Source organism: Euwallacea similis, chromosome 10 (assembly GCF_039881205.1).
Source record: "Euwallacea similis isolate ESF13 chromosome 10, ESF131.1, whole genome shotgun sequence".
NCBI lineage: Eukaryota > Metazoa > Arthropoda > Insecta > Coleoptera > Curculionidae > Euwallacea > Euwallacea similis.
Genome location: NC_089618.1, coordinates 5,656,918 through 5,684,654, shown reverse-complemented (window position 1 = coordinate 5,684,654; position 27,737 = coordinate 5,656,918). Strand labels below are relative to the sequence as shown.

At 33.1% G+C, this 27,737-nt stretch overlaps 2 long non-coding RNA genes across 6 annotated transcripts; both read right to left on the bottom strand.

Annotated features, from left to right (window-relative positions):
* Positions 1-9,303: 9,303 nt before the first annotated feature.
* Positions 9,304-26,952, bottom strand: LOC136411838 (uncharacterized). 5 transcript variants are annotated; one of them, XR_010752356.1, is made up of 9 exons: positions 26,799-26,952; positions 26,353-26,481; positions 24,424-24,511; positions 22,607-22,745; positions 16,255-16,390; positions 13,776-13,941; positions 13,547-13,707; positions 13,289-13,494; positions 9,304-10,127 (listed from the first exon to the last, which is right to left on the bottom strand). It is a non-coding gene; the product is annotated as an uncharacterized lncRNA (long non-coding RNA). The 5 variants fall into 5 exon arrangements; XR_010752357.1 differs by lacking the exons at positions 26,353-26,481; positions 26,799-26,952 and adding an exon at positions 24,828-24,947; XR_010752358.1 differs by lacking the exons at positions 24,424-24,511; positions 26,353-26,481; positions 26,799-26,952 and adding an exon at positions 23,064-23,254.
* LOC136411850 (uncharacterized) lies at positions 19,708-20,571 on the bottom strand. Its single transcript, XR_010752360.1, has 3 exons — positions 20,176-20,571; positions 19,953-20,123; positions 19,708-19,900 (listed from the first exon to the last, which is right to left on the bottom strand). It is a non-coding gene; the product is annotated as an uncharacterized lncRNA (long non-coding RNA).
* Positions 26,953-27,737: the final 785 nt, after the last annotated feature.

The window sequence follows — 27,737 nt, the reverse complement described above, 5'->3', positions numbered from 1 at the left end:
TAAAAGTATCCCAAAATCGTTACAATTCCGAGAGACTTACTAGAAAAATGTTAAATAATCCCTCAAAAATCTCAGAAACTAGAAAATGTTCAAGTCTCTACGAATCACACACCGAAAAGTATCTCAAATTTCCTAGAAGCTCGAAAAAGTATGTTACAGTCGGTTAGTCTTGTTCTTTAAGAAAAATGTCAAAATCCGAAATAGTCTACGAATCATAGCAAACTACAAGAAATATACAAAAGTACCTAAATCTACGAAGAAACAGAAAAAGTGTTTGTACTCGGTTAGTTCAGATCTCCCTTGTTCTATAAGAAACGCTAGAAAAGGGAAAAGTGAAAAGTGTGTCTTAATATCCTAGCAAACCCGAGAGAAGCATAGAAAAGTACGAAAATATCCTAATCCTTCTAAAATAATTCAAAATGTCAAAATTCTAGAAGAATACGAGAAACGTACAAAAGCATCTAAATTTACGAAATTACAGAAAAAGTTGTTTGTACTCGGTTAGTTCGGATCTCCTTTGTCTTATAAGAAATAAGCCCTACGAATCATACATAAATATCCTAAGCCACTCGAAATTATCTCTCAAAATCAGTCATAGAAGAATATAAGAAACACCGAAAAGTACCTAAATTTACAAAGTATATACTCGGTTAGTTCAGATCTCTCTTGTTCTATAAGAAACACTAAGAAAGAGTGAAAAGTATCTAAATTCACGAAGTTTAGTTCATAGGAAACCGTGAAAATATAAGCAAATTCTACAAAATATCCTAATCCTTTATGAAATACCTAAATATGTTGTGAAAACACTAGAAAAAATAACAAATAGTCTCTCGTAATCTAAGCAAACCCGAGAGACTTACTAGAAAAGGGAAAAAAGTCTCCACGGATCGTAAGAATCTAAGAAACACAGTAAAGTATCTCGATTCGTCAAGAAAGTGTTATAAGAATCCTAGCTAACTTGAGAAATATACTAGAAGACGCATAAAAATATCCTAATTCGTAATAATCCGACACCGAAGTTCTAAGAAACACTAGAAATACCCAAATCCTACTCAAAATATATAAAATCCGAGAGACGCCAGAAAAAGTAAAAAAGTCTACGAATCCTAGCTAACACAGGAAAATCATACGAAGAAAGAAAGAGTGTTTATAATCGGTTAGTTTTGTTCTTTAAGAAAAAATGTCAAAAACAGTCAAGTATCTAATTATCCTAGCAAGTCCTAGAAAAGTACGAGGAAACACAAAAGTATCCTAATCCTTCAAGAAATACTAAATTATGTTGTTAAAAATCACTAGAAAACTCGACAAGGCTCTCAAAATCAGTACAAACCCGAGAGAGAGAGAGAAGCATAGAAAAGTACAAGAAATCTACAAAAAATCAAGTGTCTATACTCGGTTAGTTTAGGTCTCCTTTGTTATTCTTTTAACAAACACAAGAAAAAGTGAAAAGTATCTCAATATCCTAGCAAACCCGAGAAAATCACATAAAAATCTAAGAAACACCGAAAAGTATCTAAATATCCGCATTCTTTGTAAATCATTAGAATGTCTCGTGAAACGCACTAGAAATAATCAAATCCTACTCTCCATATATATATATAATATATATATGAGCAAACTGGAGAAGTTACTAAAAGTCATAAAAAATTGTCCCTACGAATCGTAGAATTATACAAAGAGAAACACCGAAAAGTACGAAGAAATACGTAAATATCCCAATCCTTCCGAATCCGACAGAAAGTTACGTCAAAAATAATCTAGAAACGGTAGAAGACTACGAATTCCATAAAAGTAAAAAAAAAAAAACACAAAAGTGTCTGTCTTAATCCGAAATGATCTCTAAATATCCTAGCTAACGCGAAGTCATATAAAAGCACAAAGAATGTACGAAGTATCCTAAATCCTTTTTCTAGTTTATACTCGGTTAGTTCAGATTTCTCTTTAGTCTTTAAGAAACATAAAAAAAAAATCCTATCAGAATACAAGAAACATACAAAAGTGTCTAAATCTACGAAGTTACAGAAAAGTTGTTTTTACTCGATTAGTTCAGATCTCTCTTTAGTCTTTAAGAAAACACAAGAAATGTAAAAGTCTCCACGAATCGTTACAAATCCAAGAAAAGCACAAAAATGTCTAAAAGTACAGTTACTCAAAGAAATATCTCAAATTACAAAAAAGTGTTTGTACTCGGTTAGTTCGGATCTCCTTTGTCATTTTTTAAAAAACACTAGGAAAGTGAAAAGTATCTCAATATCCTAGCAAATCCGATCGAAAGTTCCGTAAAGTACACTAGAAATCCTAGAAAACTACTCTAATTATATGAGGAAACACGAAAAGTATCAGTACAATCCTGACAAGTTACTGGAAAAAGTGAATAAAGTATCCAAGTCACTAAGAAACACAGAAAAAGAGTTCTTTTCTTCGTTATCGGTTAGTGTCGTCCTTTAAGAAAATACGAGAAATGTCGAAAATAATGTGTGATCGTGTAAAATCCACAAGATAATAATAAGTATAAGTTTCTGTAAAATAATAGAAAACACGAAAGTATCTCAAATCACACAAAAGAGTTCTTTCTTTTGTTTATAATCGGTTAGTTTAGGTCTCCTTTGTCATATTTAAGAAACACAAAAAATGTCCAAGTATCTAAATATCCTAATCCTGTATAATCCGACTCTGAAGTTATAAGAAACGCTCGAAAGAGTCATAATTTACTAAAATACAAGAAAAGACAAAAAGTATCTAATCCTAGAAATTCCTAAAAGTACGAAGAAAAGCGTCTAAAATTACAAAAGTGCAAGTTTCTGGAAATTCCTAGAAATATAATTAAGTATCCAAATTTACGAAGAATCACGAAAAGTATCTAAATTTACGAAGATACCGAAAAAAGTCGTTTATACTCGGTTAGTTCAGATTTCCCTTGTTCTATAAAAAGCACAAGAAATCTAGAAATATCTAAGAATCCTAGGAAACACAAGAAATGTGAAAAAGTATGCAAATATCCCATAATACAAGAAACTTCACAAAGTGTCTAATTTTAAATAAAGACGAAAAAGTATGTTTTAGTCGGTTAGGTTTGCTAGTCTTATAAATGCACAAAGAATCAAAAATAGTGTTTATCGTCGGTTAGTATAGATCTCGCGTGTTCTATAAGAAATCCAAATATCCTAGCTGACACGTAAAATGCAATAAAAGCATCTAAATTACTAAGAATCCGAGAAATCACATAAAAGTACTAAATCACGAAGAAGCACTGAAAAGTATCTCAATTCATTAAGTACTCTAAGAATTGTAGCAAATCCAAGAAATATCTAATTATCCCATAAAAGTACAAATATACTAAAGTATCTTAATCCTTCTAAAATCCAAAGAAAGTCTTGTCTTGTAAAGTTACTCTAGAAATTCAAAATATTCGAAGAATCACAGCAAATCCATCAAGTCCCATAAGAGCACAAATGTAGTTACTCGAAAAAATATCCTAAATCACGAAGAAGCACTGAAAATGTCTAAAATCACAATAATGTGCGAAATCCCTAAATCACAGAAAATATCAAAAGTACTATGAAAAGTACAATTACTCCAAAAGTTGTTTATTCTCGGTTAGTTCGGGTCTCTTTTGTTCTTTGAAGAATCGCAAGAAATCTCATAAAGTATCATAATTTACTAAAATACAAGAAAAGGCAATAAGTATCCCAATTCACTAAGAAACACAGAAAAGTATAGAAGTAGTCGGAAGCTGTGAAATCCCCAAGGAATTCAAAAAGTTCTCTCTTTTATTTTAGTTCCGGTTAGTTAGGGTTTCTTTTGTTCTATAAGAAATCACACGAAATGTCGAAAAGTGTCTAATTCTAGAAATCCATAGAAAATATCAAAAGTTACAAAAGTACAAGTTCCTGTAAATTCCTAGAAATATAAGAAAGCGTCTAAATATCCTAGCAAATCCGAAAATCATCTCGATTACTAAGAATCACGAAAATGTACAAATAGTCGAAAAGTGTGAAATTCTCTACAAAAGACGAAAAGTATCTAAATCTACGAAGAATCTTAGAAATACCAAAAGTACCGTAAAATCCCTAAAAGTCTCAAAAGTTACTAAGTTTTTAAAAGTACGAAGAATCATAGGAAATGTCTAAAGTGCTATAAAATTCCTAAATCTATAAGAAGTGTGAAGAATCCTAGAAAAGTGTTGTTTTAGTTAGTTAGTTCGGGTTTCCTTTGTCTTCAAAATTACTCAAAAGCATCTAAAATTACAAAAAGTGGAAATCATAGAATATATCTAAAAAGTACCGTGAAAAGCACAGTTATCCGAAAAGTCGTTTATAATCACAAAAGTCTAAAAAGTTCAAGTTCCTATCAAAATCATACAAAATGCAAAAAGAGTCTAATTCTAGAAATCCTTAAAAAGTACAAAGTTCCCATGAATCCTACAAAATCCATATAAATTGCAGAAAGTTCAAATCTCTGTAAAATGTCCAAATCATAGTAAATTCCTAAAATCACAGAAAAGTATTCTTTTGTTACAAGTCCGGTTAGTTTCGTTTCTTTTAAAAATACGCAAATAGTGTCTAATCCTAGCTAAATCGACAAAGTGTGAAAAATGTTACAATCTATGAAAAGTACAAGAAATGACAAAGTTACTGTGAATTCCTAAGAAATGTCTAAAAGTGCAATTCTCTTTAAGAATCCTAGAAAAGTGTTAAAGTTACTAAAATTATGAAGACTCGTCTAAATACTGTAAAATCCCTATACTTCCAAATTTATAAGAAGTGTGAAGAATCCTAGAAAATCATCAAGTTACTCGAAAAGTGTTGTTAGTTATGTTTCCCTTCTTTTCTTTTAAAACTTCCAAATTCGTCTCTTCTCCCTTCTTCTCAAGAATAGTCGATTAGTTAAGGTTTCCTATGTTCTTATAAAATCACGAGGAAATAAAATAAGCAAATCCTAGCTAACCTGAGAATTCCTTCAAATTGTACAAAAAATGTGTTCCTGTAAATTCCTAGTCGTACTGTTTCAGTCAGTTAATTCAATTTCCTTTGAGAATCCTAGAAAATCATCGAGTTACGAAGAAATAATCTAATCCTAGCTAACCTGAGAAATTATCCTTTAATCCATCCATCCTTTAAATTGTTCACTTCGAGTCAATTTTGTCTCTTCTAAGAAATATCATCAATCCCTTAAAATTACAAAGAAATAAATTAAATAATCAAATCCTGTACGTATCTGTTAATTCCTAGAAAACACAGAAAATATTCAAAGTTACAAGTTACTATGAAATTCCCAAAAAGTGTTGTTTTAGTCGATTAATCATGTCTCGTTTCAAATCAAGTCAAGTCATCACGAAGAGATACTGAAAAATAGCAAAGTTACTATAAATCCTAAAATTGCAAGAAATAGTCGCAATTTATCCTCATTTAGTCAGTTAATTCAATCTCCTTTGAGAATCATAGAAAAGTCGTGAAAAGTGTCTAAAAGGTAGTTTCCGTAAATTCCTAAGAAGTTTCAAAAAGTGTTGTTTTCCTCAAATATCCTAAAATGCTAGAAATGGTCTAATTTATCTTCTTTTAAAATTTATTGTTTTAGTTCAGTTTTCATTAAATTATGCAAGTTCCTATAATTACTTTGTTTCAATCAGTTGATTCACGCTCTTCAAGAATCCTAGAAATCTCAAAAATAGCTGTTATCTTCCAAAGTTGTATAATCGGTTAGTTAGGGTTTATTGGGTTTCTTTTCAGAATCCTAGAAAGCTCAAGTTTTTGTAAATTCCTTCGAAATGGTATTTCAATTATGTAGTTCCAATTGAATGCAGTTTCTTCAGAAGTCCCAGAAATCACACAAATGTTCAAGCATCTGTATATTCCTTCGAAGTAGTGATTTATTCATTTAGTTCCTATCTCTCCAATAATCCTAGAAGTCACACAAATGCTCAAGTTTCTTGTTAATTCCTAAAAGCACTAGAAGTTACTGTTTTAGATAGTTAGTTCAGATCTCCTTGTTTTCTTTCTATTTCAATAAGTCCGAAATATCCGATTCAATCATCAATACTAGTACTTATTTCCACCATCTCATATCTTCCAGTGATTTCACACTATCCTATATCAATCTAATCCCTTCATAATATCTTCTGTACGTTTCGATACTTCCCCCCTTTCCATCAAATCCAAAGAAATACACTGATATCCATCCTTCCTTTCTAATCAATACTTCTCTCTAGCTACTTCCAAATAGTTCCTCAAAGATCCTACATTTCGTATAATATCCATATCATCCGTTACTTTCCTCTAATATCCATCGTTCCCATAGTTCGTCCATCATTCCCTATGTTCTCATAAGTTAATTTAGTTATCCTTATCGCCTAATAATTCTCTTAAAATTACTAGTATCTCTACTCTCCTCATTCCCCACGTTGTAATATCTACAGTCTTCTTATAATATAGTCATCAGACCTATAATCCTTCTCGATAATCATCAATATATCCTTCTAATCTAGTAAAATATCAGTGTCCTCATAGTTCTCTTAATAATCCATCATCTAGCTATCAATACACACTCATATCTCTCTCTCATTTATCTAATACTTCACCATCCTCTATAAATCTCACAGTTCTTTTAATAATCCATCCGCTTCTCATCTCCCCTAATGCCTAAATCATCCGTCTCTCAGTAGTTCCCTATCCGTCAGGAATATAATCTCATAATAATATCCCATCAGTGTCTCTTCTAGTAGTTCCTTCTCTACAGTTCTTATAAATTCCTTATCTAGTTCCCTTCTTCCTAAAATATCTTTCATAGCTATCCTCTCAATGCTCAGTAAATCATCTAGTCCCTTCTAAATAGTCTTCTCACAAAGTTAATCATAGTAGCTCTCCTTTAAATCCATCACAAATAGCTCTTTCAGTTACTTCCTTCAATCATCTCCGTCTCCTATCCCTATAATAATAGTTCCTTCACTATCTCTCCCGCTCACATCTTCTAATATCTCTTAATCCATCCCTTTCCTAGTTCTCTTCACTCTCTCATCTCCCCAAATATCAGTTCTCTCTAATCCCTACAATCCCCCGCTTGCGAATTCCCTTGGAAATATCTCCGAATCCTTCCACTACATCCCAGTTCTCTAGTAATATCTATACTTCCTTCCCTAATCCCCCATCAGTACACATCCCTTCTTTCCAATCTCTCCCCTTCACCCTTTCCAGCTCATCTCATCACTTTCCGTTCCTTCTCTTATCCCTATCCTATAGCACTATAATCCCCTTCCCACTAGTCCCCTATTCATCATCCCTTTTAATAATATCTACACACTCTTGTCCCTCATCCCTATTCCTCCGTCTCGCTTCTTAATCCCTTCCTTTCTCAATCTCTAGTTAGCTTACTCCTATCCCTCGTCCTTTTCTCCCCCGTTGGAATACTCCACTCCCTCATCGTTCGTCCCCCATTGTATCAATACTCTCTTCCCACATCAATAATAGCAATACTTCTTTCCCCCAATGTTCTAGTACTCCTGTCCCTCATCGTTCGTCCCCGATTGTATCAATACTTTCTACCCTCACTGTATTATCAATACTTCTTTCCCTAATGTTCAAGAATTCCTATCCTTCATCCCTTCCCCGTAAAAGTTCTAATACTCCTTTCCCACATCCCCCTTCTCCGGAGTTCACAAATTCCCATCCTTCATCCCTTTCCCTTCCCAATTCAAATACTCCTTTCCCTCATCCCTATAATCCCCCTTTCCCCTCTCGCACCTTCTTAGCTCCCTTCCTAGTCCCCTCTCTTCTCATCCCTATCCCACTCCCCCATCCTTTCCTCGTTCCTTTTCCATCCCCTTCATAATCCCACCTTCCTTCCAAAAGCCTTCAATCCCCCTCCCTCTCTTATCCTCCCTTTTCCCAAGCTCTTCTTATCCTTCATCCCTTCTAAAATACTCACCTTCTAGCCTTCCTTCCCTTTCCTTTAATGCCCCCCTTCCTTCATCCCTCATAAAAGTCCCCATTCCCCCTCCTTCTTAAAATCTATATCCTCTCTAGTCTCCCTTTTCTGCTTCAGCATCGTCTTCTTCTCCTATCCTGCCAATCCTCTCTGCTCCTTCATAATACTCACCTTATCTCTCATCCCTTTCTAGTCCCCCCTTTATCCTCCTTCTTAATCCCTTCTTTTCATCCTCTATTCCTTCCATCCCCTTTTAGTACACTCTTATCCTTCATCCTTATTCCGTGTACTCCCATCCCTCATCCCCTTTCTAAAATGTTCCCATACTCCTGCCCCTTATCCCTCTTCTATAATATCCAAATACTCCCATCCCTCATCTCCTTTTTATAATGTTCCCATACTCCTCTCCCTCATCCCTTTTTTTTAATGTTCCCGTACTCCTGTCCCTCATCCTTTTTTTATAGTATCCAAATACTCCTGTCCCTTATCCCTCATCCCCCTTTATAAGTAAAACCCCCAATTTCCCTCCATAATGTCCCTTAATCCTCCCATCTCCTTCTATCCCCTTTTATTAGTAGAATCCTTAATTTCCCTAAGAATGTCCCTTTTTTAAAATACTTTCCAAATCATCTAATCTAATTCCCCGCAGTATCAGACAGACAAATAAGTAATACATCATCTCAGCAATAAAGAAATACAAAAATTATCTCAATAGTTCTATCTAAATAATTACAAATTAATACTAACACCCGTGAAAATCTAAAAAATTCAAAATCACACTGGAAATGTCCCCCTAAATCTACTACACACTTTAAGTCAAAGAATAATCTCCCCTTTACTTCAAAATTCAAAGTTATTCAATTTCTCAAAAGACAGTCAAATCAGAAAAATACAAATTACTTTAGTTTCTCTGTCTTCCCTACATCCCCAAATTTCCACAGTGCACCCTGACCCTCAAAATCCAATTTAATAATCAATATATACCACCCTTTAATGTGTCACTTTTTTTTAAATATCTAAACTATCCTCTAATTATAAATAAATAAGAGTACATGTCTTTATTCACACTTTACTCATCTCTCAATATAATACATATAATGCAGACCATGTATCTCTTCTTCATTCATAGAAAAACCAATAATATCCAATCAGTAAATACTAAATATACAAAATACAAGCTCTAAATCAGTCATAATACTGCGGGGAATGTTTCCAAAAATATAGACAATACCTATAAAAAATTACTACTTTTCCCTAAAATAAGAAAAACAGTGTAAACCCAATCCTCTCCCCAATCCCAAAAAGCCACTTTCCTATTCGTCGGGTAACAGGTTTAGAAATAATCTCACACAAAATCCTTCAATTCTGCTTTTATTAGTTGCAGTCAGAAGAAACACCCTTCTTTTAGTTCTAAAAGCTTCTTAAAAAATAATAATAATAATAAATAATATACAGTTACCAAATATACCACCACTCTAATGTATCACCTCGACAAGTACTCTTTCGACTCATCAAAAGTAATACAAAAAGAGTCACAAATTTAATAAATATAATATCCAGTTAGTAGAATACAAACAGAAATGTTATCAAAAATCAGTTAAATAATACATAAACCATAGAAAATTAGTTGTCTCAATTTTAAATTTCATCTTTTATCGAAAATACACTCATTTCCTATCTAGGAACGAAAAGTTTCGTTGCACTTTTACTAAATTCATATGTTTCTCTCAAAAATTCATTAAGAAACTAGTACCCTTCAATGTAGTTTCAAATCTTTCCATTTATTTATCCCTTAACCCCTTTTACAATTCAAAAGAATCCACCATTTCTACTTACACAAGCCATGAGCAATGCTAAAGAACCACACAATATCACAAACTGTACTGCTCGAGTACCAATTACACATCTACTCGACTCTCAAATTTAGAGGAAAAAGTACAATTCACTTTTCGTTCCTCACAAAATACTCTTCTTCTCAAATCCCTCGACCTATCACTACTTCTTACTTTTATCACTTACCTACCATTGGATCCTTCCATTTCTCCCTTTTCCTTTCTCAGTTACTGTATGCATTTCATCTGTTTTCTCACAAAATTAATTAAGGAGCTTCAAACCTCCAATGCTTTCTTGAAGACATTGTCCCCTCGACTTATCTCCTGGCACCTATCACCAAATGCAAGTGTTCCGAGTACTTCATCCTTCGGAATCTGAAACAATGACAATTCATTGCACCTAGTTCAATGAGACACCACATAATACACATAATAATCTTCTGAATCCATCATTCCCAACACTCCTCAGTCATAATACCTACTTTCATAGCTCGGAATGTGCAAATTCTCAAACTATGCAAATCTAAAATACAAATAATCCTCAAATACTTCCAAAGGCACCTTTACTTGTTCCACAAATACCTTCATCCGCACACCCTGACAAAGTACGATGGGGTTATGTCCCAGGTGATGGAGCCATGACTCGTATAACCTCAGTTCATCTTCGAGAATGTTATCTGGAATCCTTCGACCAATTCCAATTTACACCAATGGGTTACTTCTTGTCCCCAGTTTTCAAAAATTACTTCCGAGACAATCGACACACGTAATCAAAGCCCCAAGAAACGAATTGGGGCAGTGTGCAATTATCACCCCACACAAGTTCTCGACAATGTCTTCAAAAGTATCAAAGTTCTGGTAAACTTCAACTTTCAAATTAGTGGACCGCGTTTTCCACAATTATTATCAATGTTTTAAACAATTAGACCGCTTTTCTTAAAAAATTGTCTAAATTTTCAATCGAAATCTTCAAACTTAAAAATAGTAATAAATAAATTAATATAACCTCACTCCACTCTGTCATTCCAAATCGCATGATCGAATTGCGACTTACTTCTCATCTTCTATTTCTCTCGTGTAAATTACCACGGCTGACTGCTAATGCTAACCTAAAATTCGTCAATCGAAACCCGCCAAGAATTATACACGTACAGTAAATGTACAGTGTTGGGGAAATAACTTTGCTACTTTTCTACTTCCTATTTTAATCGTGGTTAGTTCCGGTTAGCCGTTCTAATTTTCTAATTCTAAATAATAATTCCTCAATTTACAAACGTTTCTCTTTCCTGTTCAAAAGAACTCTTCGTTCCAAATAATGTTCTCGATCGTCGGTTAAATTTGACAAAGTTATTTCCCTATACCCTGTACAATTCAAGTAGAACCTACGTCCTAATAGTCTATTTCACACAAGACTAAAGCACTAATAAATTTCTAAAATAATACAAGTTATATCTCACCCACACAGTACGTGAACTACACAAAGAATCTACTACTATAGGAAACGCAGTATAAAATACTAATCAATCATAAAATGTAGTACAAATTTGGAAAAGTAAACGAACAATTCCCTACCTCTCTTTTTCTTAACTTTCCCAGTTCTAATAAATCCTTTAGAACCGTAAAAGTACCTACTAGTAGTGCCAGTTTAATAATACCCCAATAATTTGCACACTTGGCCCACTTGTGTGCAAATTATGTGAGGCTTCCTAAAAAGGCCCCTTCAGTCTACATAAATATCCTACTTATACATAATTAACGCTATAAAAATATTATCGTATGTACACAATATCTTAATTTAAAAACAATTAAGACCATTTCTTTAAAAATCGTTCAAATTCATCTTCCTTTCAATGCTTTCTTAAGAAGACCTTATTCGCTATATCGTTTAAATTCATCTTATCACTTTGCCCACTATACTCAAAATAAACCAATCATATTTTCCACCTTTTTTCTTATCTCTTCTCTTCTCCAATGAATACTGCACCACAGTGCTCCAATCTCTACTTCTCACTTGACTTGTCCACTGCTGGAAATGCTTTTTTCTTCCAAGTCTTTTTCCAGTTTTCCTCATCTTTCAGAATAAATCTTATCTCCATTCACCAGTTCCGGCCCTTCCTAAGCCTCTTTCAAATTCTCCCCTTTGCTAAATCTCCCAAGTTCTTCTTCCTTAATTCCAGTTACATCCTTTCTAAGACCTCACAATTTCGGTGAATAAATTTCGTTCACCATTTTGTCCAAGGATCCCCAAGTATTGCTTAAAAACAGACTTTTTTCCAAATATCCTCCGAGAAAAATTCCTCAAATGGCTTTTCTACGCCCTAAAGTTCCTCTACAATTTTAGGAACCTCCTAGTTGACACATATCTAATGACTACATACTAATACTAATAAAATATAATAATGTAACTTCCCTTATTCTATCCCTCCAAACTTGTTTCTCACAAGTTACCTAATACCCTTATAAATATCACTAATTTTAATATACATATTACTTATTCATTTGTTCCTTCTAAAAGCTCTAATTACTTCCCTCTCAAATACATGTACTTTCTTACTCTTATCCTTAAAATTCACAAGAAATAATCTTTACTTTCTTATTAACTACAAATGACCTACTGGCAAATTCTACTTTTCTAATATACATTCCTTCCCACTTTTCTTACATATGCTCAAGTTATCCTTCCATATAATAAATAATGTCCTATTCTTATGTTTAAATCCCTCCTCTTCTTTCGCACCCACCATTTACTTCTAATTCCTATCTTTTCCAATTTCTCTCAAATTTGGCAGTTTTACATTCTATGTGCATGTTTCTGTTACATTTTTCCACCTATATCTCCTCCCTCAAAAGAAAAATTGCCTAAAAAATCCTTTCCTATGTCCCTACCTACTTAAACTTACTATGAATACCCCTAATATCTTAACAGAATTACTTCACCTAACATATGCATCGACAATTTCAAATACATAATTCCTGTACCTTCACACTATACTTTCCTATCTTATATAAATATTCAAATCATCTAAAAAATACAATTTACTTTCTATCCTAAATTACTACATCTTTATCCCTAACACTTAAATAATAATCACAATGTAATTCACAATTCTTACAATATCTACTAATTTAAAAATAATATGCTTTCCCTATGTGTATCTAAATAAAATCTAATCCTCAATTATTTCAAATAATACTTATAATGGTGAATCTTTCACCTTACACTTCCAAATATCAATCAAACACCCTATCTACTTTGCTAAGTTACAAATTCCAAATAAAATCACCCTTTACAGTAATATGGTGCCCCAATTAAATACTCTACTTTCTCAAATTACAATTCCACAATAATCCATAAGTTATGGTACAATTTTTCACACATTTCCTTTTAAATTAATCAAATATCTTTCTGATACATCACTAGACACTAGAAAATTCTTAATTAACTTTCAAAATTAAACTCACAAATTACTTATTAACTACAAGCAAATTCCTATTCTTCTTAACATAAGAAAGCAATCTCGTAATAATCCACTTACTTGCAATCCTCCAAATCTCACAATCTCCTTCCTTGTGAAAAAATACTTTGGCCCTTATCTTTTTCCCTTTCCTGGGCCCCAGTCAGCTTCTTCGATCATTTTCACTTTTGCTGTTCTCGTAATTTCCTACTTCTCTCTTGCCAAAGTTCCATGTATCCATCTGGTGAGCTTCCTCTTTCCTTCCCTTATAAATCTTATTCTTTTTGCTAAGAGGAAATAAATAAACCACTGTCCTTCGATAAAACTACAAAGTACTACCTTGCTATCTTTTTGCCCTTAACTTAAGTTCTTTTGAATCCGACTACTCCGGTGAAAAATCTATCCTTCCTATCCTTGAATTTGGGCAATAATCCAACTTTCGATACAAGTTTTTGGTAAAGTTCCTTGTCTATATCTCTGGCCCCTCCGTCATTGGTGATCTGTCGAGGAAATCCACTATGATCTTAATGGTTCCATCATTTTATGTCAAAACTGTGGGGCAACCCACCTTCTTTCTTCCTAATTTGTAGGTTAAATGTTCGATCCTTCCTGCTGGGTTTTCTGTTGAAGAACCTCACTACTAATCTGGTGCTCGTAAACCTAACCTAAAAGGTATTTGCTCCAGACCCTTTCTTTCTGTGTTCTGTTTTTCGATGAGCCCCTCCGTTTGCTTCCTGGAAATTTATGCTTTTAGATCCTTAATTTACCTCTTTGTTGTAATATTTCTCCATCCACGATCCCATTTCGAATTCCACTGTTCCAGTAAATATTATCCAAAATTCCGGTATTTCTTTACTTTTTCTTACTCTGTAAATTTCTGGATCCCAATCTTCTCATCTTGAATCCCGTAGATCATCGATTCTTTTATTTTTTAATAAATTAACGTCCAAAATTTTCAATCTTTATTTACTTTTTCGGAATACTCGTGACGATCCGAGAGGTTATCCCGTTCTCGTCTTTTACCGTTTTAACTTCCTTTCCGAACCCTTAAAAGATGGAGCCACGCGAAAAACCCACCGCTTCCAAAGAAACAAGTGTATAGACATTCGCGTTTTTGCCGATTCCCACCGTCTTCATCTACTCGGGATTCGAGACCAGTTAACGGCAACGACGCATGTCGCCGCCATCTTATCGGAAAGTGCCGGGAACTAAGGCATCTTTCATGCTGGCCCCATGAAAGATTCCCGCGTTCCCCCGCTTTCTAGGGGATGGCTCCGATGTGTTCTCGACGGTGTCGTTCTGCCGAATCCGAAAAACGAGGGTGAAGACCCCCAAAGAGGGGTCGGTCCAAAGTGGCCGACTCCTCGCCAGGTTACCTGGAGGCCAATCGCCTCCACGTAACTTTGCGTCGCGTCTGTCACTTTGCCGGGCCCTCTTTGGGCCCGGTGTCGTACAGTGTTGCCGGCTTGTGCAAGAAATCCTAAAATTTTAAGAAATTCTAACCCGGATCAAAATCCCCAGTTTCCTCTGCCAACAGTTCCCAATTCCCCCCTTTTCTCTCAAAATAAAAAATCATGTTTTTCAAACCTTCCCCAAATTCCCTGTTCCGGGAATTCATTTATCATCATATCTCAAATAGACAAAACCACCCCAGAGGTGTTTCGGGCAGTAAATGTGTTAAAAAACCACTAATAAATCGATCGTGTATCAATTATTACCGTTCCTTCATCGGTATCCTTTACTACACGTGTTTTTGTTTCCAAATTTTCATAATAATTGTCAAAAGATCTATTTAAATCGAGTAAATACAAATATTCATGACCCAATAGTAACAATTGATACATCTTCGGTTTATTAGGTGTTTTTTAACACGTTTACTGCCCGAAACACCTCGGGGATGGTTTTTCCTATTTAAAATATGATGATAAATAATTTCCCTGAGCAATCAATTTGTTAAATGTGCTATTTAACCGTGAAATTCAAAGATCAAATGAAAATTAAATCGTTCATTTTCGTTTTGGGAGAAAAGGGAGGAACTGGCAACGTCGCAAAAAAAAACCGCGAATCCTCATCTAGGTTAGAATTCCTTCAATTTTAGAACTTGCAATAATAAAACACATCCATGCAATACTAAACTAAATACTTTGGCCCACTTTTTTGTAACAAAACTTTAAACGTACTTAGGTCATTTTAATTTAAGAAGGTTATAAATAAAAATAACCTCATTGTTCTAAAATTTTCCACACCCGATATCTTCAAAACCAAACCTTTACGACCCTATGTTGGTATGAAATTTTCTTCCAAGTAATTATTCTATGTACTCTTAAAGTTCTGCTACAAAAAAGCAAAAGAACAAATCGAGGTAAAAGCTGTAGAATAAATCACAAAAACCTTAAGCAAACTTACCTGCAAAAATTATAACTGCATGCAAGCAAATTCCAGTGAAAGCTTCGATAAATATCAAAGTTTAAAAACAATTCACTTTATTCTTATTCCACAAATAATAAAGGCCCTTTGGAATAATTAACACCTTAATAAACAATTTTTCTTGGATACCCTTAATAAGAAAACATCTTTTTCCCAAAACATTTAGTAACGAAGCTTCTTTACTCTTTAGATATCATTTTTCCCAAAAACCTTTCTTAACGAAACTGCTTTACTGTTTACACATCAATTTTCCTAAAACATTTAGTAACGAAACTTCATTACTGTTTAAATATCATTTCTCCCTAAAACTTTTAATAAAAAGACAAAAAATTCTTTAAAAAATTAGGTATCACTTCACCTATTTAAAATCTTAGTGGTTGTTTCCACCTCTGCTAAAAAGTACTTGCAATTTAATAGAAAACCCCAAAAGAAAATCCTTTTGAAAATAAAATCCACTTATTTTTGTATATTTACACTTTTCCTATAACCCCAGAAATATCAGAGGTGGTTCGTTTTCATATTAACACCCTGTTAAAATACTCTTTCCAATTCTTTTCAATATTATTTTCGTCAACTGCTTAACCCTCAAATCTGACACAATAAGAATTTTAAATTCCTACCTTTGTCTGTCTTCTTCGGGAATACTTCCTTTGGTGGGCACCTTGCACTTTCCCAGATCACACCATCTTTATCGCTGCATTCGAGGTAGACACACACACACACACAATTTCACATCCTTTGGCTGCACTTCTTTTACTGGAAGGAAAAGAGAGGCTACTATAGCACATACTTTCCACGAAGAATTTAATATTCAATATCCTTAAACATGAGAACTTTGAAATCTTTACATTTCATCGTGGCAAATCCCACTACATGACCCCAGAATATAAGACTCAAAACAATTAGATCTTTATCAAAAAGCTGCTTTACTTGTTAGACAAATTCCTTCATCCACAGCTCGAATAACCTTAGTTTGTCTTCGAGAATGTAGTCATTCCTTTCGTAAGTTCCAGTACCGAGCATATTTACCCACCTCGGCCCCCACGCCTGACGCCCCTGGGTGGGTTCCTTCTTGTTCCCAGTTTTATAAAATAACACTTTTACACCGTAAGCACACCTAATCAAAGTCTCAAAGGACGAATTTGAGCAGTGTGCAGTTATCACCCCACCGGTTCTCCGCGATGTCTTCGAAATTATCGTAGTTCTGGTAAATTTGTACGTTCAAGTGAATGGACGACATTTTCTACAATTATTGTTCATTTGTCGAACGATTAGACTAATTTTGTTAAAAATTAGTCATACGCCTTAACTTCTTCGAAATACAAAGTAAATATGGCGACGTAACCTCTCTCCGCTCTGTCAAAAAGTTCTTTTTGACAGAAAATGGTCGAGCTACGCGATGCGTTCCTCGCGACCTACTTTTCGTCTTCCGTTTCTCTCGTGCAAACTTCGAACGTCAATTTTCGGTGCAGATGTCGGTTCTGATGGTTCCCTCGGTACGATAACTTCCGAAAATGCGCGGAAATCATCCCGTCCTCTTTCTTTTCGTTACTTCCTCGTCTCCTTGCTTATAAAAGCAATGTTGCAATTTAATATTAATTTCGTCGTCCTTCACAAGTAACTAACGATGACACCCACTTATCCTAAATGTACGGAGTGTTAGGGAAATAACTTTCCTACTTTAATTTCTCTTATTCTAAAGAAGCATCCAAATGAAACAAACTAAAAGACACATTGCCAATTCTTTAAATGTGTCTCTCTTTTTCCAAAGAAATGAGAATAGTTACGTTTACGAATCTTCTTCCTCTTTCCTATTCCGAAGTTATTTCCCCGACACGATGTATAATTAAAATAAAATGATAGTCTCTCTAACGAAAGACTACAGCACTCGTGAAAAATTCTTCAATTTAAAAATAATGTGTAAAACGCACAAATATAAAATACTTTTCCGTGTTTCTTCAAAACGAAATATATAGAAAAAGCATAGAAACATAAACTAGCAAATTCGCCACCTCTTTTTGTCTCTACCGTCGCAACTTTCCCAGTTCTAAAAAACCCTTTAGAACCGTGAAAATACCTGCTAGTGCCAGTTTAATGTTACCCCAATAATTTGCACACTTGGCCCACTTGTGTGCTAATTATGTGGAGCATCCTATTATCTCTTTTACCTTAGTTTACAATTACAAAAGTTAAAAACTAATAAATATCCTACTTATCCCTAAATAGTATTCTAATTTAGAAATAATTAAGACCATTTCTTTAAAAATCCTTAAAATCTCTAATGTTCTATAATCCATCTTCCTTTTAATGTCTTCTTAAGAAGACCTCTTTCTCCACATATCGTTCAAATTCATCCTATCACTTTCCCCACTCTCCTCGAAATAAACCAATCTTGTTAATTGTCTTTTCTCTTATACAATGACTACTGCAATCTCTACTTCTCGCTTCACTTGCCTAATGCTTTTTCCTCCAAGTCTTTTCCACTTCTCTTCTTTCAGAAAAAATCTTATCTCCACTGACCATTTCCCTTCCTTCCTGAACTTCTTACAAATTTTTAAAAGCACCGAATCCGAATCCCTAAATCCTCTAAATTAATCACCCCTAGTTCCAATTAGACCCCTTTTAGGACTCCACAATCTCGGTTTTTTCCCATAGTCAATTTTCCTGACTCCACAATTTCAGTCAATAAATCCTGTTCACCATTTTGTCCAAGAATCCCCAAGTTATCCTGAAAAAACAGTGTTTTTCCAAAGATCTTCCAGGAAAAATTCCCCAAATGGCTTTTCTAAATCCTACAAATTTCTTCTCAAATTTGAAAAAACTCCTAATTGACAACGACTGCTTACTAATACTAATAAAATATAATAAAGTAATAACTTCCCTTATTCTATCATTCCAAATAGGTTTTCCATAAATTATCTCTAATTTTAATGTACGTGTTCATTTGTTCCTTCTAAAAGCTCCTCTTATTTACCTCTCAAATATACATAAGTTCTTCCTCACCTCTACTGTTAAAATTCAAAAGTAACAATCTTTACTTTCTTATGAACTATAAATACATAAATGACCTACTGGCAAATTCTACTTTTCTAATATACATTCTTTCTCATTCATTCCCATTTTTCTTACAAATGCTCGTATTATCCTTCCATATAATAAATAAAGTCCTATTCTTATGTTTAAATCCCTACTCTTCTTTCGCATCCACCCTACACACCTAATTGCTATCCTATCTAGTTTCTTTGAAGTTTTACGTTCTGTATGCATGTTTCTCGTACATTTTTCCATCTACCTCCCCTCCGTATCTTTTATCCACTCCCTCAAAAGAAAAATACCCTGAGAAATCCTGTACTATATCCCTACCTTTACTTACTATGAATACCTAATATTTTCACAGAATTACTTCACATAACATATACATCTACAATTCTATTTTATGCACATAATTCCTATATTGTGACAAAAATCATTAGTACCTTTACACTATTTCTTCTTACCTTATATAAATATTAAAATCTTCTAAAAAATTAAATATCAATACTTACAGAAATCTATCTAATTTTTCTCCTTAAAAAATAATATACACAGTTAATTTTCTATCTTAAATGACTACATCCTCCTTACCTATAACACTTAAATAATAATCACAATTTAATTTCCTACAATATCTACTAATGTAACAATATATTTTCACCATTTCTACATAAATCAATTTTAATCTTCAATGTGTAATAACTTCTGTTGTCTCTTACCTTTTAAATAAATTATTTCCAATAAGACAAATAATACTTATAATGGTGAATTTTCCAAATATCCATAAAACACCCTACCTACTATACTCACATACAAATTCAAAATAAAATTACCCTTTGCGATAGTACGGTGCTCCAATTAAATACTCTATTTTCTCAAATATTCAATTCCAAAATAATCCATAAGTTGTGGGACAATTTTTCACACAATTCCTTTTAAATTAATCAAATTTCCTTCTGATGCATCAAAATAACCGGGAAATTCCTATTCCTCTTAAGACAAAAAGCAATCTCCTAATAATCCACTTACTTGCAATCCTCCAAATCTCGTATTTCTCCTTCCTTGTGAAAAAATACTTTGGCTGCCTTTCTTTTTCCCTTTACTCGGCCCCAGTCAGCTTTTTCGATCATTTTCACTTTTGCTCTTCTTGTAATTTCCAATTTTTGTCTTTCAAATTTCCATGTATCCAAGTAACGACTCTCTTTCCTTCCCTTATAAATCATATCCTTTTCGCTAAGAAGAAATAAATAAACCACTATTCTTCGATAAAGCTACAATGTACTACCTTGGTATCTTTTTGCTCTTAACCTAGATTCTTTTCGATCCTCCACTCAAAAATGTGCCTTTCCTATCGATGAATATGAGCAATAATCCAACTTTCCTTACAAATTTTGGATAAAGTTAAGTGTGTCTACCTCTGGCTCCTTCGTCATTGTTGATCTGTCGAGGAAATCCACTATAATCTTAATGGTGTATCTTATTTATATCAAATCTGTGGAGCAACCCACCTTCTTTCTTTCTAATATCTAGGTTAAACTTTCCATCTATCCTCTTAGGTTTTCCTTTGAGGACCCTCACTACTAATCTCCTGCTCGTAAACCTAACCAAAAAGGTACTTGTTCCAGACCATTTCTTTCTGTGTTCTGTTTTTTAATAACTCCCTCTGTTTGCTTTCTGGAAATGTATGCTTTTAAGTCCTTAATTTACCTTTTTGTTGTAATATTTTCCCATCCACGGTACCATTTCAAATTCCACTGTTAGAGTAAATTTTATGGAAAAATCCAGTATTTCTTTACTTTCTTCTTACTTTGTAAATTTGTGGATCCCAATCTTCTAATCTTGAATCCCGTAGATAATCAATTCTTTTATTTTTTAATAATTAACTTCCAAAATTTTACATCTTTATTTACTTTTTCCGAATACTCGTGATGATCTGAGAGGTTATCCCATTCTCGTCTTTTACCGTTTTAACTACCTTTCCGAACCCTTAAAAGATGGCGCCACGCGAAAAACCCACCGCTTCCAAAGAAACAAGCGTATAGACATTCGCGATTTTCACGACCCCCTTCGTCTTCTTCTACTCGGGATTCGAGACCAGTTAACGGCAGCGGCGCATGTCGCCGCCATCTTTTCGGAGAGCGCCGGGAACAAAGGCCTTATTCATGCTGGCCCCATGAATAATTCCCGCGTTCCCCCGCTCTCTAAGGGGATGACTCCGATATGTCGACGTTGTCGTTCTGCCGAATCCGAAAAACGAGGTTGAAGACCCCCAAAGAGGGGTCGGCCAAACTGGCCGACTCCTCGCCAAGTTACCTGGAGGCCAATCGCCTCCACGTAACTTTGCGTCGCGTCCGTCACTTTGTCCGGGCCCTCTTTGGGCCCGGTGCCGTACAGTGTTGCCGGCTTGTGCAAGAAATCCTAACCCGGATCAAAATCCCCAGTTTCCCCTGCAAAAATTTCCCAATTCCCCCTTTTCTCTCAAAATCATTTTCACACCTTCCCCAAACCGGGAATTCACTCATCATCATATCTCAATTAGACAAAATCACCCCCGAGTTGTTTCGGGCAGTCATGTCAATGTGTTAAAAAACCACTAATAAATCAATCATGTATCAATTATTACCATTCCTTCCTCGGTATCCTTTACTACACGTGTTTTTGTTTCCAAATTTTCATAATAATTATTAAAACAACCATTTAAATCGAATAAATGCAAATACTCATGACCTAATAGTAATAATTCGGTTTCTTAGGTGTTTTTTAACACGTTTACTGCCCGAAACACCTCGGGGATGGTTTTTCTTATTTAAAATAGGATGATAATTAATTTCCCTGAGCAATCAATTTGTTAAATGTGTTATTTAACCGTCAAATTCAAAGATAAAATGAAAATTAAATAATCCATTTTCGTTTTCGGAGAAAAGGGAGGAACTGGCAACGTTGCAAAAAAAACCGCGAATCTTCATCTAGGTTAGAATTCCTTCAATTTTAGAACTTGCAATAATAAAACACACCATGAAATACTAAATACACTGGCCCACCTTTTTGTAACAAAACGTTAATAGTACATAGGTCATTTTAATTTAAGAACGTTATGAAAATAACCTCATTGTTCTAAAATTTTCCACACCTGATATCTTCAAAACAAAACGTTTAGGAGCCTATGTTGGTTTGAAATGTTCTTCCAAGTAATTATTCTATGTACTCTTAAAGTCTTACTACAAAAAAGCAAAAGAACAAATCGAGGTAAAAGCTGTTTCATAAATCACAAAAACCTTAAGCAAACTTACCTGCAAAAATTATAACTGCATGCAAGCAAATTCAAGTAAAAGCTTCGATAAATATCAAACTTTAAAAACAATTCACTTTATTCTTATTCCACAAATAATAAAGGCCCTTTGGAATAATTAACCTCTTAATAAACAATTTTTCTTCCGTACCCTTAATAACGAAACATGATTTTTCCCAAAACCTTTTATAAGAAAACTTCTTTACAGTTTAGACATCATTTTTCCCAAAAACCTTTCTTAACGAAACTTCTTTATAGCTTAAACTTCAATTTTCCCAAAACCTTTCCAGAAAACCAAAAAAATTTAAAAAAAACCTTTCAAATAAGGTATCACTCAATCTTGCTACCTATTTAAAATTCCCAATTTTATTCTTACTGGTTCTTTCCCTTTGTACTAGAAAGTATTTGCAATTTAATACAAAACCCCAAAAGAAAGTCCCCCTTGGAAATAAAATCCTCTTATTTTTGTATATTAACACATTTTCTATAATCCCAGAAATATCAAGTGGTTTGTTTCCAAATTAATACACTGTTGTAATACTCGTTCAATTCTTTTTCGATATAAATTACTTCTTTGATAACAATTATTTTCTTTCCTTGCATAGTAACTCTCCTTCAAATCTAATACCATAAAAATTTTAAATTCCTACCTTTTTCTGTCGCCGTCAGCAATACTTCCACCAGCAAACAGTTTTCACTTTCCGAGATGACACAATCATTTCACTGCATTCCGAGTGGACACACACACACGCACACACAATTTCACAACCTTTTGCTGTGGTTCTTGTCCTGGAAAGAAAAGAGAGGCAACTATAGTACATACGTTTTACACGAAGAATATAATATTCAATAGCATTAGTTAAACACAAGAATATTGGGATCTCACCAATCTTGCAACTCAACACTAGACAACCTCAAATTACAAGTACAAGTTGAATCATAACAGTATGATCTTTATCAAAAAGCTGCTTTAAGGCGGTACCCAAAATAAGTTTTCCTTGCGTTAGAAAAAAGTCAAATTTATCTAATCTGCGAATACTACAATAGTTATTGAAAGTTGACAATTACTAAAAACTCCTTTGACAATGAGTTTCTTCTCTTTCTTACCTCTTAATTTCTAATTCCACGGATATTCTATGGATCGACTAAGATGACACCACTTTTATTGTTGTGCTTTTCAATTTTAAATTCCACATTTTCTTTTCAAACGCACGCTTTTAAGTTAATTTGTTAATTTCCACATTTCGATATAAATAAACAAACGAAAAACTCTTACAGTACAATTATAAAAAAATGTCATTATTGTCATGCACGATGCACAGAAAATTACCACAAACAAGAAATCTACAAGTTTACACGAAGAAGAAATCTGCAAAAACACACCAAAAAGAAATCTGCAAAACCACACAAAGAAGAAACTTGCAACGCAGACTCCCAGATGGCGCCACACATAAAAATCTCTTCTCTCGCATCCACCATTTAATCCTAATTGGTTCTGCTATGAATTCCCATTGTCTTAACGCAATTATTTCACATAACATATGCATTAAGCAATTCCAAATTTACAATTCTATTTTATACACATAACTCCTGTATCGTGATAAAAATCATTAGTACCTTTGCACTATGTGTTCTTATCTTATATACATATTAAAATCATCTAAAAAATTAAATATTAATACATACAGAATATCCTTAAAAATAATATATAGTTTATTTTCTATCTTAAATTACTACATATTCCTGATCCATAACACTCAAATAATAATTACGATAAAACGTTAATATTTCATAGGTAAATTTATTTTAAGAAAGTATGAAAAATAATTAAAATTTCTTCTAAAGTTTTCCACACCCGATATCTTTAAAACAAAACGTTTATGAACCTATATTGGTATGAAACGTTCTTAAAAGTAATTATTCTATTCACTTTTAAGGTCTTAGTATAAAAAAGGAAAAAAACAAATTAAATGTGACATCTATATAATAATTCACAACAAGCCTTAAGTGAACTTACCTGGAAAAATTATAACTACATGCAAAGAATTCAAGTAAAAGCTTCTATAAATATCAAACTTTAAAAATAATTCACTTTATTCTTATTTAACAATTATCATTTTTCCCAAAAAATCTTTCAAATTAGATATCACTCAACCTTGCTACCCATTTAAAATTCCCAATTTAAATCTTAGTGGTTTTTTCCACCCCTACTAAAAAGTACTTCCAATTTAATAGAAAAACCCCAAAAAACATCCCTCTTGAAATAAAATCCATTTATTTTTGTATATTAACACATTTTCTATAATCCCAGAAATATCAAAAGTGGTTCGTTTTCAAATTAACTCACTGTTGTAATATTCATTCCATTAATTTTGAATATAAATTATTTCTTCGACAACGATTATTTTCATCAATTGCATGGTGACTCTCATTCACATCTAACACCGTAAAAATTTTGAATTCCTACCTTTTTCTGTCGCCGTCAGGAATACTTCCACTAGCAGGCAGCTTGCACTTTCCGAGATGACACAATCTTTTTCGCTGCAATTCTTGTGCTGAAAGGAAGAGACAGGCAGCTATAGTACCTACGTTTCCACAATGAATCTAATATTCAATATCATTAATTAAACACAAAAGTATTGGAATCTCACCAATCTTGCAACTCACACTAGATAACTTTCAATTACAAGTACAAGGTGAGTCAAAACAATATGATCGTTATCAAAAAGCTGCTTTAAGACGCTACCATAAATAAGTTTTCATTGCGTTAGAAAAAAGACAAATTTATTTAATCTGTGAGTACTAGAATAGTTATTGAAAGTGAAGAATTACTAAAAACTCTTTGGACAATGAGTTTTGTTTCTTTCTTACCTCCTAATTTCTAATTCTACAGATATTCTGTCGATCGACTGAGATGACACCACTTTTGTATTTTGCTTTTCAATTTTAAATTCCACATTTTCATTTAACGCACGCTTTTAAGTTAATTTCTACATTTCATTTAACATAAATAAAAAAACAAAAAACTCTCAGTATACAATTACTGAAAAATGTCATTATTGTCATGCACGATGTACAGAAAATTACCACAAACAAGAAATCTACAAGCACACACGAAGAAGAAATCTGCAAAGAGACACCAAAAAGAATTCTGTAAAATCGCACAAAGAAGAAACTTGCAACCCAGGTTCCCAGATGACGCCACACATAAAAAATCTCTCTTCTTTCGCATCCACCATTTAATCCTAATTGGTCCTGCTATGAATACCCATTGTCTTGACACGATTATTTTACATAACGTACGCATCAAACAATTCCAAATTTACAATTCTATTTTATACACATAACTCCTGTATCGTGATAAAAATCATTAGTACCTTTGCACTATGTGTTCTTATCTTATATACATATTAAAATCATCTAAAAAATTAAATATGAATACCTACCGAATCTCCTTAAAAATAATATATAGTCTATTTTCTATCTTAAATTACTACATATTCCTGATCCATAACACTCAAATAATAATTACGATAAAACGTTAATATTTCATAGGTAAATTTATTTTAAGAAAGTATGAAAAATAATTAAAATTTCTTCTAAAGTTTTCCACACCCGATATCTTTAAAACAAAACGTTTATGAACCTGTATTGGTATGAAACGTTCTTAAAAGGAATTATTCTATTCACTTTTAAAGTCTTACTACAAAAAAGTAAAAGAACAAATCAAGATAAAAGCTGTATGATAAATCACAAAAACCTTAAGCAAATTTACCTGCAAAAATTACAACTACGTGCAAGCAAACTCAAATAAAAGCTTCAATAAATATCAAAGTTTAAAAACAATTCACTTTATTCTCATTCAACAAATAATAAAGGCCCTTTGGAATAATTAACATCTTAATAAACAATTTTTCTTGAATACCTTTAATAAGGAAACATCATTTTTCCTAAAAACCTTTCATAACGAAACTTCTTTACAGTTTAAACATCAATTTTCCTAAAACATTTAGTAACGAAGCTTATTTATGGTTTAAATATAATTTCTCCTCAAAACCTTTTAATAAAAAGAAAAAAAAAAAAGAAAAAAATTAGGTATCACTGAACCTATTTAAAATCTTAGTGATTGTTCCCCTCCCTGCTAGAAAGTACTTGCAATTTAATACAAAACCCCAAAAGAAAGTCCCCCTTGAAAATAAATCCTCTTATTTTTGTAGATTAGCAAGTTTTCTATACTTCCAGAAATATCAAGTGGTTCGTTTCCAAATCAATACACTGTTGTAATACTCATTCAATTCATTTTCGATATAAATTACTTCTTTGATAACAATTATTTTCTTTCGATGCATAGTAACTCTCATTCAAATCTGGCACCATAAAAATTTTAAATTCCTACCTTTTTCTGTCCCGTCAGCAATACTTCTACTAGCAGGCAGCTCCCACTTTTCAAGATGATACAATCTTTGTCGTGGCATTCAGGGTGGACACACACACAATTTCATATCCTTTGGCTGCAGTTCTTGTCCTAAAAAGAAAATACAGGCGGCTATAGTACATACATTTCCACGAACAATGTAATATTCAATATCATTAATTAAACACAAGAACATTGGAATCTAACCAATCTTGCAACTCACTCTAGATAACCTCGAACTATAAGTACAAGTTGAGTCAAAATAATATAATCTTTATGAAAAAACTTTTTTATAAAGGTACCAAAAATAAGTTTTCATTACATTAGAAAAAAAGAGAAATTTATTTAATCTATAAATTATACAATAGTTATTGAAAGTGGAGAATTACTAAAAACTCCTTGGACAATGAGTTTTGTTTCTTTCTTACCTCCTAATTTCTAATTCTACAGATATTCTGTCGATCGACTGAGATGACACCACTTTTGTATTTTGCTTTTCAATTTTAACTTCCACATTTTCATTTAACGCACGCTTTTAAGTTAATTTCTACATTTCATTTAACATAAATAAAAAAACAAAAAACTCTCAGTATACAATTACTGAAAAATGTCATTAATGTCATGCACGATGTACAGAAAATTACCACAAACAAGAAATCTACAAGCACACACGAAGAAAAAATCTGCAAAGAGACACCAAAAAGCATTCTGTAAAATCGCACAAAGAAGAAACTTGCAACCCAGGTTCCCAGATGACGCCACACATAAAAAATCTCTCTTCTTTCGCATCCACCGTTTAATCCTAATTGGTCCTGCTATGAATACCCATTGTCTTGACACGATTATTTCACATAACGTACGCATCAAACAATTCCAAATTTACAATTCTATTTTATACACATAACTCCTGTATCGTGATAAAAATCATTATTACCTTAACATCACTATGTGTTCTTATCTTATATACATATTAAAATCATCTAAAAAATTAAATATTAATACATGCCGAATCTCCTTAAAAAATAATATATAATTTTTTTTTTTAATTCATCAAGAACAAAATCAAGAGCGTCTTTGTCAGAATTTAGAATTTAATATTTTATCTTCATGATTAATATATCTATACCTACATATATGTATACCTTGATTTGTTAAACTTTAAGGATTGAATAATATACGTAATCTAAAAAATCTATTTCTCCTTTAAAAAATAACTTTAACCGTTAAGTGGCGACCATGCAAGAAAAAATGTTTTCACCAAATTGTTCAAAATATGTAACTTTTATAGAGAACTAATTAAATTGTTTTATGAACGGAAATGAATCTTAGAAATTAAAAAGATATTACCTGATAATTTAAATTTCGAG